The 17,943-nt window shown below is 40.4% G+C and overlaps 3 pseudogenes; 2 read left to right on the top strand and 1 right to left on the bottom strand.

Annotated features, from left to right (window-relative positions):
- Window positions 1-2,480: 2,480 nt before the first annotated feature.
- LOC125219814 lies at window positions 2,481-5,978 on the top strand (annotated as a pseudogene).
- On the bottom strand, window positions 5,901-9,650 carry LOC125220576 (annotated as a pseudogene).
- Window positions 9,651-11,668: 2,018 nt separating this feature from the next.
- Window positions 11,669-17,546, top strand: LOC125219815 (annotated as a pseudogene).
- Window positions 17,547-17,943: the final 397 nt, after the last annotated feature.

Below are 17,943 nucleotides of genomic sequence, written 5' to 3'. Positions count from 1 at the left end.
ATCATCATTCGTGCTTTAAGGGACCCAAGGGGCACGATGCTTTCCCCGTCGCATCGCCCCGGCCCTTTCGGACGAAGAAATCGCCCAAGCGGATAGATCCCCCGGACGTGCAGGAAACGTCACATCGTACGGGGAAATGGGGACAAAAGGACCTGCTTTAAAAATTTTTTTTTAATTTTTTTAAAATTTTTTTTTCTTATTTAAACTCTACTATTCACTACCATTTCACACACTCCAATTTTTAAATCTCTTCAATTATTCTCTCTCATCGACCAAAAAAGAATCCCGACGCTACGATTTTGGGACATCAGGGGGAGACGGGCCTTGACTCGAGCCTTGTTCGTGCCCCCAATAAACGGGGAATGCGGACAAATGCGGGGAAGGGGGGCGGAGGCGCTCCTCGCCCGAAAGACGCCGGGCGTTGTCCCCAACGACGTAGCCAGAAACGTTTTTCTAAAATTTTTTTCCGAGAATCCAAAGGGGGGGCCCAATGTTTTTCACCCGTTTTTTTAAAGGGCCGAATCTTTTTTTCCCCATGGACACGTTTGGGGGGGTGATGGTACTTCCAAAAGGTAGACGGGGCCGACCCACTTACGCCGTCAAAAAGGCCCCGCCGCCCTTTCAACAAAGGGGTATGTTCGAAGCCCCCGCGGGGATAAAAGGGCCCCAATGTCTCAAGACTTTTGTAAAATTTTGTGGGGGCTTTGGGGACACATATTTCGACGCCCGACCCCCGTCCCAGCCCCTGCGGATGCCAGACTGCACGGCTTCCCGGGGTGCAGGAGAATGCTATGCCGGCGGGGAAGAACTACCCCCCGGCCGGAGGCCCTTTTCTACGGGACAGGGCGCACCGACGATGATCCCCGGGGCGGCCCCCGCCTCGGGTCCCGGGATGCCACTTTGGTGTGCCGGGGGAACAACCATCAAGGGCCCTCCTCGCCCATTTTTGCCGTCCCCGGGGCGGTCCGGGCCATTCGGCCACCCCAAAGGGCCGACATCATATGAACTTTGCCGATGGCATATCCCCAGGGCCCCTTTTTTTTTGGAGATAGGCCCTGGTGAGAGGAGAGCTTGTTTGCGGCAGAGGTCCGGAAGGAGGGGGGGGTTTTGGGTGCTAACGGGGGGGAACTGAAAGGGTCCCCCGCCGGTAAAGGCGCATCCCCGGGGCATGGGATCATCATGCATAACATGATAGCGAAAAAGAACGTGGCCATGTCCCCAAATTTTGGGGGGATGATGAACCCGGATCTAGCTCCGACGGGGCCTTCCCCCTCGGGATTGAAAAGCTGGTGGTTCTCAGCCACCCCTAATGCGCAACCAACAAGACCATACTCCAGACCGACTGATTAAGAAGTTTGGCCCCAAAAGCCCCCGTTGAGAAATTGTAGTTTTTTTAATTTCGTATTGTAATGTTTGAATTTTAATGAAAGGTTAGTTTTCCCAAAATTTTTAAATTTTTTAAATATTCAAAAAATAGAAAAAACTTAGGGGGTATATCCCGCCCCCCTAATAAAGGGTAAAATTTCAGGGCATGGGGGTCCCATTTGATCCTAACTTCTCCCAAGGAGATTTTATTTTGGGTGAGTTGGGGGACAAAAAAACAAACTCAAACATCAAATTAGCTTTACAAATTCATCATAGTTGATGGGCGAAATTTTCTTAGAAATCACGTTAACTATTTTAATTGTTTACCTTAAACCAAATAGGGGAAAAGACTGTGTTCCATTAATGGATTGGAGCTGAAACTTATTGTGCTGGGAGCTGAAACATTTTTAAAAATTTTTATTTCATTTATTAGGATTGTGAAAGTTAATTAAAACTGCCTTTTTATTTTTAAATGAATTTTCCCTAAAACAAACACAAATTCATCAAATTACCTCTACTTATAATTTTTCTGACATACTTGTCGACATATTTGGCTCTTATCGACCGACAATAGCAAGCCAGTGTTAAGTTTATGTACTGGGCAAAAATTTGGGGCAGTGAATTTTATGGCTAGTTGAAATTCAAACATAACTAAAAGATTAAAATTTTAAATTCCTTCAAAAAACATGTTTTAATTACTTACGACTACAGAAGAGTAGCTCTGGTTCGCATGGTCATTTCTAATGCTTTGGCTCTATATTAAAAAAAAAATTAGAATAAAATAATTAAACTTAAAAGCCCATGTTTGATAATGATATTAATTTTACTCTTTCTAAATTTTGTTAATGATTACATGTGTGGGGTCCCCAAAAATAAAAGACCACCCCAAAAATTTTGACCCTAAAACTAAAAAAAAAAAAAACCCCAACGTTGGATACCATACCTACGAAAAAAATGGTTGAAATTAAATTCCACCAACTCCCCGATAAAAAAAAAATAGATACTCTTGAATCATAGAAAACCAAACCCAAAAGATAAAAAACCCTCCAGAAACTACTCTCAAAAAAAAAAAAAAGAAAAAAAGATGACGGGGACCCCCACGGGCCCCGTCCCCGACCGGGCGTCTCTTCATGCAGCCGAGCTCCGACGAAGTCATCCTGCATCGTCGCCGGCGAGAATCCCATCGCCCTCGACACTCTCAAATCCGAAATCTCCAACTCTTTGATGCTCAAGCACCCCCGCTTCTGCAGCCTCATGCTCCGCGACCGCCGCGGCCGCGAGCACTGGCGCCGCACCGCCGTCGACGTCGACCGCCACCTCGTCGTCCTCCGCGCCCGCCTCTCCGGCGCCGACGACGACGAGGCCGTCAGCGCCTACGTCGCCGGCCTCGCCTCCTCGTCGCCGCTCGCCGCCGACAAGCCGCTCTGGGAGATACACGTGCTGGCGGCGCACAACGCCGTCGTCTTCCGCGTCCACCACGCGCTCGGCGACGGCGTCTCGCTCCTGTCCCTGCTCCTGACCCTGCCGCCGCGCCGACGATCCAGCGCGGCTGCCAACAGTGGGTGGGAGCAGAGCCTCTGCCGCGTCAACGCTGCTGACGCGCCAGAGGTGGGGGTTTTGGGAGATTGTGAAATTGCTTTGGTTTACTTTTTTTTATGTGGTGGAGTTTGTTTTGAGGGTGGCGTGGCTGAGCGATCGGAGGACTGTTGTTAGTGGCGGATCCGGGGTGGAGCTCTGGCCGGCGCCTCGCCACGGCCGGTTCCTGCAGGATATGAAGATCGTGAAGCGAGCCGTGACTGACTCGGTGAGTTCAAATAATTTCGTTTACGCTCTTTCCATTTTGGTAAGTTCCATATTTTATTTTTAGTTTTAGTAAATTTTATTTTATTTATTTATTATTTCTTTCTGGTGGCCCCATTTTCCTTTTATCACTTTCTTACTTACCGATTGAGCATGTCAGCTCAAAAATACCTATTTTTATAGGATGGAAGTAGTAGTATACATATTTTTTAAATAGTTTAGTAAACAATCACAATATTTTGAGTTATATTGTACTTTAAAATAAGAATGATGGATAGGTAGAAGATAACATGTGGATTTCTACATAAGGAAGAAATGGAAGTGTTTATTAATCTTAGTTTAGATGATACGTCGCTAATCTGGTCTGACACAGTAGTATATTGGGGTATAAACTATATGTGGTCTAATTTGGATGGAGATTTTTCAGGAAATATTACCTAATTGCTAAAATTGGAAAATTGAGTTAAATTTTCACAATGCATGTAATAGATATGGTGATGTAGATTGTACTAGTTAAAACTTTGCACTCTTCATGCACACATACTTTTTTCGGCAAGGGCATTGAATTATCTTGTTGTTAATGTCTATGATGTTCGAACTTAAAAACAAAATACTGGTCATTTTTAAATATAGTAGCTAGGGGAAAGTCTCTCCATTTTAGGTTTTTAACTAAATTTAATAAACTTTTAGAATTTGAATTTTTTTTTTTTTTTTGGAAATGAGATGAGTAGATATTCTTGGTAAATACATATTCAAAATATTTTTTCTTCTCGCGAATAAGGACTTCTCCATATGGTAAGTTTCATAGTCAGTCATAATAAAAATCCTTTTATTCAAAAAGTGTCATTTTTCTATCTTGGCAATGTCTATAACAAAATATCTCATCATATTTTAGTAATAGTATTAATTTCTACTCATATTGCATTATTTTTTGTAACAATATTAACCAAAATGGAGGGCAAAAGTAGGTATGAAACTAAACTTAGGCTCATGTACATTCAGATGCACAATATATCCATCTTTATATTCCTAAGGGATTGGCTCATTTCTCTTCCTAATTGTGTGTGATCAATCCTAAACAACAATTGCAACTTAAACCATGAAAAAAGAAGAGTATAAAAAATTGAAAGTGACACAAGAGTGATACGCATGTTAAATTTACATGACATTGCTTTATGATAAGTTAGAATGGGCTGGTAGAGCATTAATTTACACTCTAAAATCCAAAATAGGTGTAGCTTACAGTTTACTAGCTTAGCAAATTTTTTTATATAGTACTATTAGACTACTTTTCATAAGCGTCGCTGTTATTGAATTGGTAAAATTTTAAATTTATTCAAACATTATGTTCTATTTCAATTTTTTTTTAAATTGGTAATAAATGCTTTTAAAACTCAGAAAATGACATGAAATGTGAAGGTATGGAATATTAAAAGCTTTTGAGTTTGCAGACCATCAATGATGTACTCTTTGGAATAATATCAAGTGGGCTTTCTAGATACCTTGACATGAGAGAATCTCAAGGTAACTTCATTGATTCCTTTTACATAACATATCATCAATGATTACTAACACCTTTTTTGTCTTGTGCATTCCTCTCTAGCTCTGAGGAATGGTATTCAAATCACAGGCATTGCCATGGTCAATCTCAGACCCCACACAGGATTACAGGTAAAGTAAATCCTAATTGAAAATTGATAATTTTTTTCGGTTACTTAATCCTAGTTTTATTTTGTTATAGGAACTCTCCCAGCTGATGAGCGGTGATCCCGGTAGCCGGTGGGGCAACAAGTTCGGCGTGATTCTGTTGCCCGTTTATTACCACGGAAGCGAGGCAGATCCTCTGGAGTTCGTCAAGAGATCGAAAGCTATGATCGACAAGAAAAACTGTCTTTGGAACCCCCCTTCTCTTACAAACTCATGGACTCCATCATTTCTCTCTTGGGTCCAAAGGTACATTAGTTACCACTTTTTTCTATTTTCTTAAAAGGGATGTGATCAAACTCTAAATATTATACAAACTCTAAACTATGATCTGGACCCTTTCTCTCAACAGATGACAAAATAGTAGTAGCAAAAAATGTCAACACATTGTCAAGGGTTGATGATGTTGTGTTGATATTGTGTTGACATTTTCTGTTGCTACTATTTTGTCATCTGTTGATATTTTTAACGGTCTAGATCATAGTTTGAGTTGCAATATATGAGTTTGCAATTTTATCACTACCCTTCTTAAAAAAAAACATCAAAATGAATGAATGCATGTACTAATTCCATGAATTGTTGTAGTTGGCTAGCATGCTCAAGTACCCGGCTTCTTTGCAACACCACGTTCACTGTTTCGAACGTCGTGGGGCCCCCAGGAGGAGATCACACTGGCCGGGAACCCGGTCAAGTACATCCGGCCCACTTCCAGCAGCCTACCTCATGTAATGCTCTGTGTTTCTTTTAAGTACGGGTTTCGATTTATAGCTGATTTTTTTTTGTCGTTACGTCTGCATGCAGGCGATCACGATGCATATGATGAGTTATGCAGGGATCGCGGACTTGCAAATCTTGGTGGCCAAGGATGTCATTCCTGACCCCGAGTTCTCGCCAACTGCTTCCAGGATGCCCTGCTCGAACTCAAGGCCGCCGCAGAGGCAGCCCTCAAATCTTGAAGGACAAGATTTTTTATTTATTTAACTTTTCAAGTATTTTGTGATATAAGATGCTATATGTTTCTGCCATAAATCTTGATAAACTCAGAGTAATTTATATAGCATTCTTGAAGAAACTCTACATTTTTTACATGTACGGAATTATGGAGAAAATATTGCGTTCTGGTTTATTTACCATAGTAAATGGAGGTGTTCTTAGTGCTACCTTTCTTCCTCCGAACGGAAGCTTCCTCAGAAAGCTGATTCCTCCGCCTCCTCTCCTCTTGCTCGGGGCTATGACTATAGCTCCGGACTTCACATTTCTTCCTTCGTTCTTATTCCCAAGATAAGTTGTTGGTGTTGCAATTTGGCCGTCTGGGAAAGTGATAGCGTTGTAGTTGCAGGAAGACACCACGTTCTCCACTGTCGTGCTTATGATCTGTTTTGTCTTGGGGACTCCTCGTTGCTGGCCTCTCCGTTGTGCTCACGCATCATCTGATCGCGCAGAGACGACCGCTGCTTCAGCTTTTGCTTTGTCCCGTCGCTCATGTCTAAGGCCTTCAGCTGCTTCCCTAGTTTCACTATGGTTTCTTCACATTCTGCTAGCTTAGCAGATGCTGCTGCAGTAATCTCCATCCCCTGCCATTTTGAAACACATTTTTTTCGTAAAATTGATATGTTTTTTCCATCACAAAAAGGTTGGAATTCAAGAAATTTACAGTTTGCAGCTGCCTTCCTTCCTCTGAATATGGATTGTTTGCAATGCTGTAGATGACAAAAACCACAAAGCAAATTACAAACTTATGCTAAAGGTTGGGATCATTCAACGGAACACTAGATAGATAGATACCTTTCGAGTTGTAGTTGAAGCTCGAGGCAGGTTCCTTCTAGTTCTTGACAGCAATGGCTTTTATCATCAAGCTCAACTTCTACAGAGGTTAGCTTCTGGAGAAGTTCGTGTAGCTTGGCTGTGGTAAAAGGGGAGCTGCGTCTCGAGATCTTCATTCGCGACCTTCAGATTCTCTAGCTGATCCTCGGTCACCCTCTTTGATTCCTTCAGTGTCTCCATCTCATTCTGCAGGCTTGCAATGCCTCGTTGTGACTGGTCGTTGCCCTGCCTCCCTGGCACCGGACTACTAACATCAACCGATGATTTGATGAGACTCAGCTCATTCTTCAACCCTTTGATCTCTACTTTGCATGCTGAATGGATTTTCTTCATTTCAAGCATGAGATTCTGCACGGATTCGAGCTGCAAGGCCGTTCCTGGCCCATCTCCACCGAGGTGCTTCCTGAATTCGTCTGTCACGGTGGGATCGTCTTGAAATGAGACACAACTGTTAATGATCCATTCAAGAATGTAAACCAAATCCACAGTGAATTTCTCAAAACTGATCTTCCCATTTAGTAGCTTATTGCTACTATCAATGAATTCTTGCAAGACTGCGGTTAGATCACTCCTTTTCCATCGGGAAGTATGAATTTCATAGTCATCGTCTACTTGTGAAGGTTTCATGTTACCAACAAGCTCTATCAATTTGGTGATGGATCTGTTCATCTCTGGCGGAATTAACTCAGTGCACGGTTCTTGGATCAACGCTGTTGGGCTTGGAGACGAAGGAGGCGATTTCCATGTAATGTATCCGGTGATGGGAAGCGGCTGGGATTCCTCGGGATGTCTGATGCTGTGAGGACAGCCTGATGTCTTCAGGAGCTCATCGATGCTTCTTTCGAAGCATTGTGCTGCTCCAGGATCATGTTAGTCACATTCTGTAGCCAATCATCATCAGGTTTCTTGTCTTTGGCCTTGAGTTCTTGTCCCGTTTCACTATAGTTATCAGCGCACCACCAGAGCAAGGGCGTTCGAGTCCACATCAGAAGCATCAAACGACCCATCGACAGCAACTATAGCAAGTTTCTCCATCTCAACAAAATCATCCATTAGGCTCATCTCCGAAGCTCCAATCATTTGACATTCAGCGACTAACGCAAGAGCCTTCGAACTGATCTCATCCGGTTCAGCAGTATTCGTCAGCAATTTACGTTCAGACTTCTCACGAGACTCCGAGTCCTTGAGTTTTCTAAGCTGTGATATTTCCTCATCTTTCTTGGCCAAAAACTCCTTGAAAATTGTGTTCTCTTTCTGCAAATCCTGCACCTGATCAATCAAGAACCCGAGCTGCTTGGTCGTGTTGTCAAGGCCGTATACCTCACCGCGGTCTTGCATAGGCGAACCCCCACATGTGGCCTTTCTCCGTGTAGTCATCTGATTTCTTCCCTGAGCCTCGATATCCCGGGCCAACATAGGCGGACTAGAGGCGTTTACGTGTCAAGCCACGCAATCTCTGGCATTCCATTTCCAACTTCTTGATTTTCTTGACATTCTCCAAATGCTGCTTGTGGGAAGCTTCAGCAGAACGGCGGCTATACCCCACCTCCTCGTTCTTGAGCTCGAGCTCTTTCTCAACGCTCCGGAACTCGTACCTCAAAAAAGCATTTTCCTTTTCGACAGAATCCAATCTTGCCATCAGAGCCTCCAACTCAGCCTGTGTCTGAATCTTGACACTATTGAGATCCTCAACCAATTTCTCTTTCACAATCAGAGCCCTGCTGAGATAAGAATTCTCCGAAGTTAGGCTTGCCAGCCGCTTTCTCGTCTCAGACAGTTTCTCCTCGAGCTTCTTGTGCGACTTCTCAAACTCCTCAGAAGTCTGCATCACAGCATCATGCATTCTCTGCTCCTGATCCTGCCGAGCAAGATTCAGCTGCTCCATGCAGTTCTTCAACGTCGAGTTCAAGTCGCCTAGTCTCTCGTTCGCAGCTGATCTCTGCTGCTGAGCCTCGCCGAGCTCTTGCTTCAGACGGCCTATCTCTTCCTCCGCCTTTTCCCTGTCTGAAGTGGGATGGATTCATGAACCAAACCACATTATTCAAACACCAAAAACAACGAAGATCATCGCGCTTGCTCGATGTATATATATATACCTGCTGCAGCAAGTTCAGCCTCTCTTTTGAAGCTCAACACAAGTTCATCTTTGGCCGAACACTCCTCAGCAGCAGAGTCCAACTTCTCATTCAACAATTTCAATGAATTCTGAAGATCTACTTCTTTGTCACTCGAAACAGATTGTGCCTAAGTAAATTATATGTGTAGAACAAAAATTTAGTACTACTCATGATTAAAACACTACAAAACTGTATAATAAGTAAAAAAAGTGTGACATACTTCATCTGAACTTGCAAGAATGGTCTTCTCTGAAGACTTTCTCCTCCACAGCCAAGTTTTTGATCCATTGCTATTCCCTATAATCAAGAATGGAAATTCTGAAAATAAATAAATATTACTAATAGATATATCCTGCCATAACTGTCCCTTTCTGCAAAAACAGTCAACAGAAACACAAAATCTTAATTTTTGTAGAAAATTAACAACTTTTGCATCAGGGACACAAGAAATTCATCTGAAAAGCCAAATTACTTCTCTTTAGAAAAAAAAAAAAATAAAAATAACAAATCTATAACAACAAGCAACTTGAACATGAATGAGACAACTCATTGTCCAGACTCTAATTATTACAGAGAAGGACAAATCAAGAAACTAAAAGAGAGAGTGCATGCTTGCAATATGGTGAAAAGTAAATTGAGCCTGGCTAAAATCACTACACATGGGTAGTAAATAGAGGGGAATTATAAAAATGCAGACAAAAATTTGGAAATAAGATTTGTGTCAGAAACTTAGAATTAGATAGCTTGCAAAAAAATGATGCTGCAAATACTTACTTGAATTAGAATTGCATATGCCTAATCAAACTTCTCTGCATTCATACTTTTCTCACCACTCACCATCTTCACATCCTTATGCCAACCAATTACACACACAAATGCTATGTGTGTGTGAAGAAATTAAAGCATGTAATAATAAATGCAGCTTCACCGCAAGGCTTGATTTTTTTGCAGATGAAAATAAAGTGGAGGAATTTTGGGAGTTATATAATGCTACACCAATAACCTGAAACAAGAAGAGAGAATACTTGGATTTAATTCGTGTAAATAAATGCCCACCGACAAAACCTGAGCTGTAAAATAGTCATAAAGTGAACAATGGTGAAATGTGCATCAAATGCATAAATGTGTAATTATTTTTGCTTGACTATTTCCATTGATGGAAAATTAGAAGCGTTTGAAAAACATAGACATGCATGATGGAATGTGTTGAGAGGTTTCTGATGAGACATTGCACCTTATTTTAAGCATAATGTGATATTGATTTGGATCCACATGAATTGAAGTTCCATTTAATTTTTATGGTAACGATTATTTGTGGTTGGTTTATATAATTATATTATTCCAACTAGTTACAAAATAAATTAATAGTATTCCAACTTTGTTAAATTTATTATGTAAACTGTGTATGTTTAGCATGGTTATTTTCTTGTGTGTGTATTTATTTGGATTAGTGTTTACTGAAGGAATACATTTGGGAAATACTCGTCTGTCTGTTCGTTCACTATTGTGGATGCTCTTAATTTTCGATGCGATATAAATGCATATTGTATTAACTAGTATTATATGAGTTGTAAAATTGTAATAAGACAGTAGTAATATATGTGCAAAGAAAATTAAATACTCCTGGAATAAAAAGAAAAAGTCAGAGAGTTTAATTTTAAAATTCCACCGGAAAAAGAGGAACGATTTAAGGTTAATAATACTAGTGATATTTAATTTAGCTTAACAACACAATGATTTTGTCGGCATATCATTTTCCTTTTATTTAATTATTATAAAGTTACATTCGGCCTACTATGGTTTGGTAATTCAGCTGGGATTTCCACTTTTTTCATAGGATGGAATCAAGTGGACCCTGCAAATAGACTCTTTTCATATTAATTTTATCTTATTTTGCTTTAGTGCTGCTTTCTTTTAATCAGTGGTTCAACTTTTGATTCTATCTCTAATAATTTGTGTAGGGAAAGAGGAAAAAAGAAGAATAAAAATGCTTCATTGATTTCAATCAAGATATATGATGTATATGCGCAGCGGTACTTCATTGATTTTATATATCACAAGAAATTTATAATAGATGGTTTTAAGATGCAAAATAGGAGTAATACAGTGTATGAAAAATCAGAGTATAATTTATGCCAATTAAAATTTTATAAAATAGTAGTAATTCGGAAGTGAGAGGAGCTTAAATCACGGCAAATTTTTTCATAAATAAAAAGAAGAAGAAAAAAATGGATTTCACCAAAGTAGGATAGAAATAATTTTATCTTCATTATCGAAATTGTATGATATTGGATAATTTTATCTTCATTATCGAAATTGTGTTTGAGCATTTAATGTAGTGGGCCTGGGACTAATTAATAGGCCGGTACATATTGTTTATGGATTGTAGTCCAGCCCATGACAAAATTTGGAAAACAATAATTATGTAATTATTGTAAATATTTGGAGCAGTGGATTGTTATAAATTGTAATGCATTTTATAATCAGGTATGGAATTGATTTATGTAATTTACCAATTAAATTAAAATCAAGTAATTTCAATCTAGTGGGGCATTAAAAAACCCAATTAACCATACCAACTCTGTCTCACGCCTTATCCATCCTCAAACGCAGTTGACCTGGCCAAATCTACTGCGGCAATACACCGCCGCCTTCAGTCTGTAAATTCCACATCTACCCCTCGCCTTGCTGTAAGTACAACACTGGACACATGGGCAAATCGGTCATCTCAAGCTGAAAAATGACCATTTAAAAAAATCAGTAGTCTGACGCGCACAACGTTCAACACTTCCGTTTCCCCAATTTTCACAAAATTCACAAACAGCCCTCTCGGAAACATTTATTCCCACACAGCTCCCCAAAATCCACAAATCCCCACCAACCCTAAGAGAGAGAGAGACGATCCACCGGTTCATCCACCGACTCGATGGAGATCGGGCCGGAGACGGCGGCGGAGGCTGAGAGGCTCTTGCCTTTGGAATCCTCAGCGTCTTCGATCGGTTCTTCGCCGGGAGAGAACAGTAGCGGCGGCGGCGGAGGGGATAATGCTAAGACCAGGTTTAATTTGTTGGATGACGACGAGGAGGGGATGTTTGCCGGATCTGCAGGAATCCTGGCGACGCGGATAATCCGTTGCGGTACCCTGCGCGTGCAGCGGCAGCATCAAGTTCGTTCACCAGGATTGCCTTCTTCAGTGGCTGAATCACAGCCAGGCTCGCCAATGCGAGGTTTGAACTATGATTGATGTGTTGTTCTTTTCTTTCTGGACGAGATTTTGTTATCGTGCAATTATCGCCTTGAATTGTTCTATTGGTTTGTTCGTGGAAATAATGAGCTATTTTGGTGGAATAGTATCGGAATTTTGACTTAAGCGGGTTCTGTTTGGTTGGTTCATGCAGAGGCGGATATTATGAAGCCTTAGCTGAATTAATATGTTGAAGTTATTTACTCTTTCTTCATCCCTCTAAATCATGTTTCTATTCTACTTGTTTCTTGTTTTTGGGTGATTCATGATTGTCAGCTGTTTCCTTGGAAGTGCTAGACGGTTTTAGAACGTGATATTGTAAGTTGTAAGAACTAGTGTGAAAATGAATATATGGAACTTTGGTTGTCCAGGCTAACTTATAGAAGCGGGCATTGTCACGTATGCATGTTTTTCCTTCATCTTCTCGAAGTTTTAGAGGAGTTTGTGAAATTCTGTCCCAACAACATGCATGAATCTCAACAGCTTCTTGCTCTCAAAGTATAATATATGGAGATTGTTGTTTTCGACTGTTTTGTATTGTTTCAGGCTTATCGAATTGTATTGTTTCAGGCATATCGAATTGTTATAGTCAAGGGAACTCCTAAAACAATGACAGACCTTAACTGATCTTTTCTGCATTGCAGGTCTGCAAACATCCATTTTCATTTTCTCCAGTTTATGCTGAAAATGCTCCCACAGACTTCCATTTCAAGAATTTATTGTTGGAATAGCTATGAAGGCTTGCCATGTTCTGCAATTCTTTCTACGGCTCAGTTTTGTGCTTTCTGTTTGGCTTCTCATCATTCCATTCATCACATTTTGGATTTGGAGGCTGGCATTTGTTAGAAGTTTTGGAGAAGCCCAGAGATTATTCTTGAGCCACTTATCTACAACAGTCATTCTACTGACTGCTTGCATGGATTTCTGCTGTCTGCTAGCATTGTTTTCATTTTTCTGGGCACTTCCTTGAGAGATTACTTTAGACATTTACGAGAGCTTGGTGGACAAGATGCTGACGAGAAGATGAAGGAGACAGAAATGGAGCTCGTGCTGCAAGAAGGAATCCAGCTCAAGTCAATAGAAATATTCCTGTTGAGGGAATGGTGAAGATGCTGGTGGAGCCCAAGGAATTGCTGGTGCTGGTCAGATGATTCGACGAAATGCAGAAAATGTTGCAGCTAGGTTGAGATGCAGGCAGCTCGGCTTGAGGCTCAGGTTGAACAGATGTTTGATGGTTTGGATGATGCTGATGGGGCAGAAGATGTACCTTTTGATGAGCTGGTTGGCATGCAGGGGCCTGTGTTTCATCTGGTTGAAAATGCATTTACAGTAAGTCTTCATGATTTTATTTTCATTTGATTTTGAGGTCCTATTGCTAAATGGCCCTGAAGGTCCTTCTTATCAATTGTTGTGCAAACTAATTCTATGTGGGCATGTCTCCATTCTACATGGAGTAGTACATACTGTTATTTTCTTACTAATTCTGCTAAGGCTTTTGGTTCGCTTAGTTAGCTATGTTAGCTTTAATTGTTTTAACATGCTAAATCATTTGTCGCCTTTTTTTCCTATTTAATAATGCACTATGCAATCAATGTAACAAGAAACCAACTGTGTTTGGATATATTTGCATGAGAAATTTTTTCAAATTTAACAACTATGTTTAGTATTTTGAGAATAAAATTTATTTCATATTTTGCTTTCATTTAGTTAGTAATCACACTGTCATCATTTCAACCACAAAATTCTTATGGATGCTCTTATTATTTATGAGATATGTGACCTTTTGTTTTCTTATGAGGCATGGTTGAGAAAATCATGCTTTTCCTGCATGAAATCTTTAATGAGTTATCAGCACAGTCTTCACGTTCAATGAGTTATCAAAAAATTAACCTTTGATCCTTGTGGAAATTCATCCATGTGATATTTTGTATTAATATGCATTGTCATTGAGAAAGTTAATGTTTGTACCATTGTTTCTTGCAGGTTCTTGCAAGTAATATGATATTCCTTGGAGTTGTAATCTTTGTGCCATTCTCATTGGGACGGTTATAATATCTTACCTATCTTGGATTTTGTCATCTGCTACCAATCCAGTGTTGTCCACAGTTGTTCCACTGACTGAATCAGCACTTTCTTTGGCCAATATCACTCTGAAAACTGCTCTGACTGCTGTTGTAAATCTAACATCTGATAATCAAGACCAAAGGATGCTTGGTCAGGTTGCAGATGTACTGCAAGCAAATGCAACAGGACAAACTATCGCAAGCAATATAAGCTCTACGGTGGCAACAGACATCTTGAAAGCACAGTCAGTTGGGCGCCACGTCTCTCTGATGTTACTACTCTTGCTGTTGGCTACATGTTCATATTTTCTTTTGTCATCTTCTATCTTGGGATTGTTACCTTAATCAGGTATTCAAGAGGAGAACCTTTGACAATGGGGAGGTTCTATGGTATTGCTTCCATTGCAGAAACTATTCCGTCCCTCTTCAGGCAGTTTGTGGCTGCAATGCGGCATCTTATGACAATGATTAAAGTTGCGTTCCTTCTGGTGATTGAGCTGGGTGTTTTCCCTCTGATGTGTGGTTGGTGGCTGGATGTTTGTACTATAAGGATGTTTGGGAAGTCAATTTCTCAGAGAGTTGAGTTCTTCTCAGTTTCGCCATTAGCAAGCTCCTTGGTTCATTGGGTTGTGGGAATTGTGTACATGCTGCAAATAAGTATCTTTGTCAGCCTTCTTCGAGGGGTATGAATTGTGCCAAACTTATAATAATTTTTTTCAGCACTAGCTTTTTTTTTATAACTTCTAAATGTCCATATGTTGTAGGTCCTGCGCAATGGGGTTCTTTACTTTCTCCGTGATCCTGCTGATCCTAATTACAATCCATTTCGTGATCTCATTGATGATCCTGTGCACAAGCATGCTCAGAGTTTTGTTGTCCGTTGCTGTATACGGGAGTTTGATAGTCATGTTGGTATTTTTGCCTGTTAAACTAGCAATGAAGATGGTTCCTTCCATTTTCCCTCTGGATATCTCGTAAGACTGCCTTTGACTTTTTTACAATCTTCTGAAGTTGGTTTGGGTCTTTCTGTTAATTTACTCTATCTGCTCTAATTTATGGATGCATACTTTCTTTTGCAGTGTCTCCGATCCATTTACTGAAATTCCAGCTGACATGCTCTTATTTCAAATATGCATTCCTTTTGCTATTGAGCATTTCAAACTACGACATACTCTCAAATCCCTTCTCCGGTATTGGTTCACTGCTGTTGGCTGGGCTCTTGGCTTGACAGATTTTCTACTCCCAAAGCCAGATGATAATGGTGGACATGAAAATGGAAATGCTGATATGGGCAGACATGAGAGAGGACATGGACCCGCAGTTGGTCAGGAACGAGTGGTAGCCCTTGAAGATGTGAACAGACCCAGACGTTTGGCTGCAACTGTCGAATCGACTGAGGAGCTTGATGATGAACTAACTGATACAGAGTAAGTTCTAACAGTACTCAGGGTCTATTTCACCAGTCAAAGGATAAAACCAGTAGGTCCTGAGATTCAGGGGACATATACTGAGTGAAAGATCTTTTGCCTTGTCTTAAGTAGTGCACATATAGCTCTATAGTTGCTCGGTCACTCCTTTGTTTTGTGTATGTATCTTAAGATGATGTGGCGTAGTAGCGTAAGTTGAGTGGCACTAGGCAGTTTAGGAGTTTGATTAGGTTCTCCTTTGAATCTTCAGACTAGTTTTGTTCTCTTCTTTATCCGGAAATACAGAGAATCATAGCACTAAGCCATAGATCATGTCAATCCATGGGTGTACAGCCTTGGAGTCACTGGTTGGTGTGATCTTTGTTTCTTGTTCAGCTTGGCTTTGGTTTGTGTTATCTTTTAGTTGATTAGTTGACTTTGTTATTATTGGTTTGCAACTTCAATATTTTCAATATTACTTGTCTGTTATGTTGTTAAAAGTAATCATTTTCCGTCTTAAGTTGTTGCTTCTGGATAATGATAGCTTCACGATGAATCATTTGGTAGCTGGGTCTTGGTATTTCTTTGTGGTGTGTGTATCTGTAGTACTCCTCACCTTATATTATGTGGCTGTTCCTTCAGAAGGTGGGCTTTTGTACTTGGATTGTGCTATTGTTGATGGTTGCTTGGATGACACTGCTTATATTCAATCCCGTTGATAATTGTACCAATATCCCTCGGGAGAACACTCTTTGATGCCCTTCCGCTTCTCCCATTGAGTCATGGCATTAGGTGCAATGGTAAGAAAGTGGTGATAAAATCTGATGGAGACTGAATTATATTTACTCCAGAATGAAAGTGATGCTGAAAATTTTACACGTTGATTTCTTCTCCAGATTTATACGCTCATTGGAAGCTATGTCATTTGGACTGGTTTGGCTGGAGCAAGGTACTGTGTTGATCTCATTAGAACAAAGAGAACTAGAGTATTGCTTAACCAGATATGGAAATGGTGTGGCATTATTTTCAAGAGTTCTGTGCTGTTGTCAATATGGGTAAGAATCTTGTCAATTGTGCAAAAGAATAAAATACATTTAAAATCCATTGTCGGCTAACAGTTCACTCTCTTGCAATTGCAGATATTCGTGATTCCAGTGTTAATCGGGCTGCTGTTTGAACTCCTCGTGATTGTGCCAATGCGGGTTCCAGTGGATGAAAGTCCGGTTTTCCTTTTGTATCAAGATTGGGCAATGGGGCTAATATTTTTGAAGATCTGGACTAGAATGGTGAGCATCTCTATTTCCATTGGTATATTATATATTGCTCTTTGTGGAATCAGAGAAACCTCATTTTTTTTTTCTGGAACTTTTATTGGTTCCAATAGGTTATGCTAGATCACATGATGCCACTGGTGGACAGAGCTGGCGTTTAAAATTTGAAAGGGTGAGAGAAGATGGTTTCTCACGTCTGCAAGCCTTCCGGGTTCTCCGGGAGATTGTGTTCCCGATCATTATGAAGCTGCTTACCGCGTTATGTGTACCGTATGTTCTGTCGAGAGGGGTGTTTCCCATATTCGGGTACCCGCTGGTCGTAAACTCAGCTGTGTACCGATTTGCGTGGCTGGGATGTCTGATCTTCAGCGTGCTGTATTTCTGTGCCAAGCGATTCCACGTGTGGTTCACGAATCTCCACAACTCGATACGAGATGATCGATACTTGATTGGGCGGAGGCTCCATAATTATGGAGAGAGGGAGAATGTAGTTATGATGAGGCAACACGGGCGTGGTATTCCGGAAGACAGAGAGCAGCATCCAGGGTTGATACGTAGGTACGTTGTTCCAGAAGAAGAATAGTAGGCAAACAAATTTGCCTCTTGCGAATATGAATATTAATATGGCTGGATTGACTTTCTTGTAGAGTTATATTTGTTTTTTCTTTTCTTTTTAACTTGACATTGTACTCTACAAGATATAGGATGGTGCTTGTTGCTTCAAATATGGAAGCTATAATTTTCTGTCTGCTTCTCTACCTCCATATAATCTTTATACTTCCTCCAGTAATTAAGTCGTATTTTTTACGAGTTGTCTCAAGATAGTTCTTTTTTTTGAGGAGGGGACCCTCCATCTTTAACTTACTTCTTACGTTTCTTTCTTACTTTATTTTCTATCATGATCTTTTTAACACATCAATTTCTTAATTTTCGTTCAAAAAAGGATGCCTCAACTACTTTGGGACAAAGGGGAGTATCTTGGAGCAAAATATAATTGTCCTAGTTTGTTATCATCTTTGTTCGAATAAGCTGTCTCATTTGTTCTTTTTTTGGTAATGGACTCTATTTCACTAGTTTTATTTTAAGAGGAACTTTTTTAGGTCATAACTTTCTTAAAAATATCATTTTAGGTTCGTGAATTTTGAAAAT

The sequence above is a fragment of the Salvia hispanica genome, chromosome 4, assembly GCF_023119035.1.
Source record: "Salvia hispanica cultivar TCC Black 2014 chromosome 4, UniMelb_Shisp_WGS_1.0, whole genome shotgun sequence".
NCBI classification, from domain to species: Eukaryota; Viridiplantae; Streptophyta; class Magnoliopsida; order Lamiales; family Lamiaceae; genus Salvia; species Salvia hispanica.
This window is presented reverse-complemented; position numbering and strand designations above follow the sequence as displayed.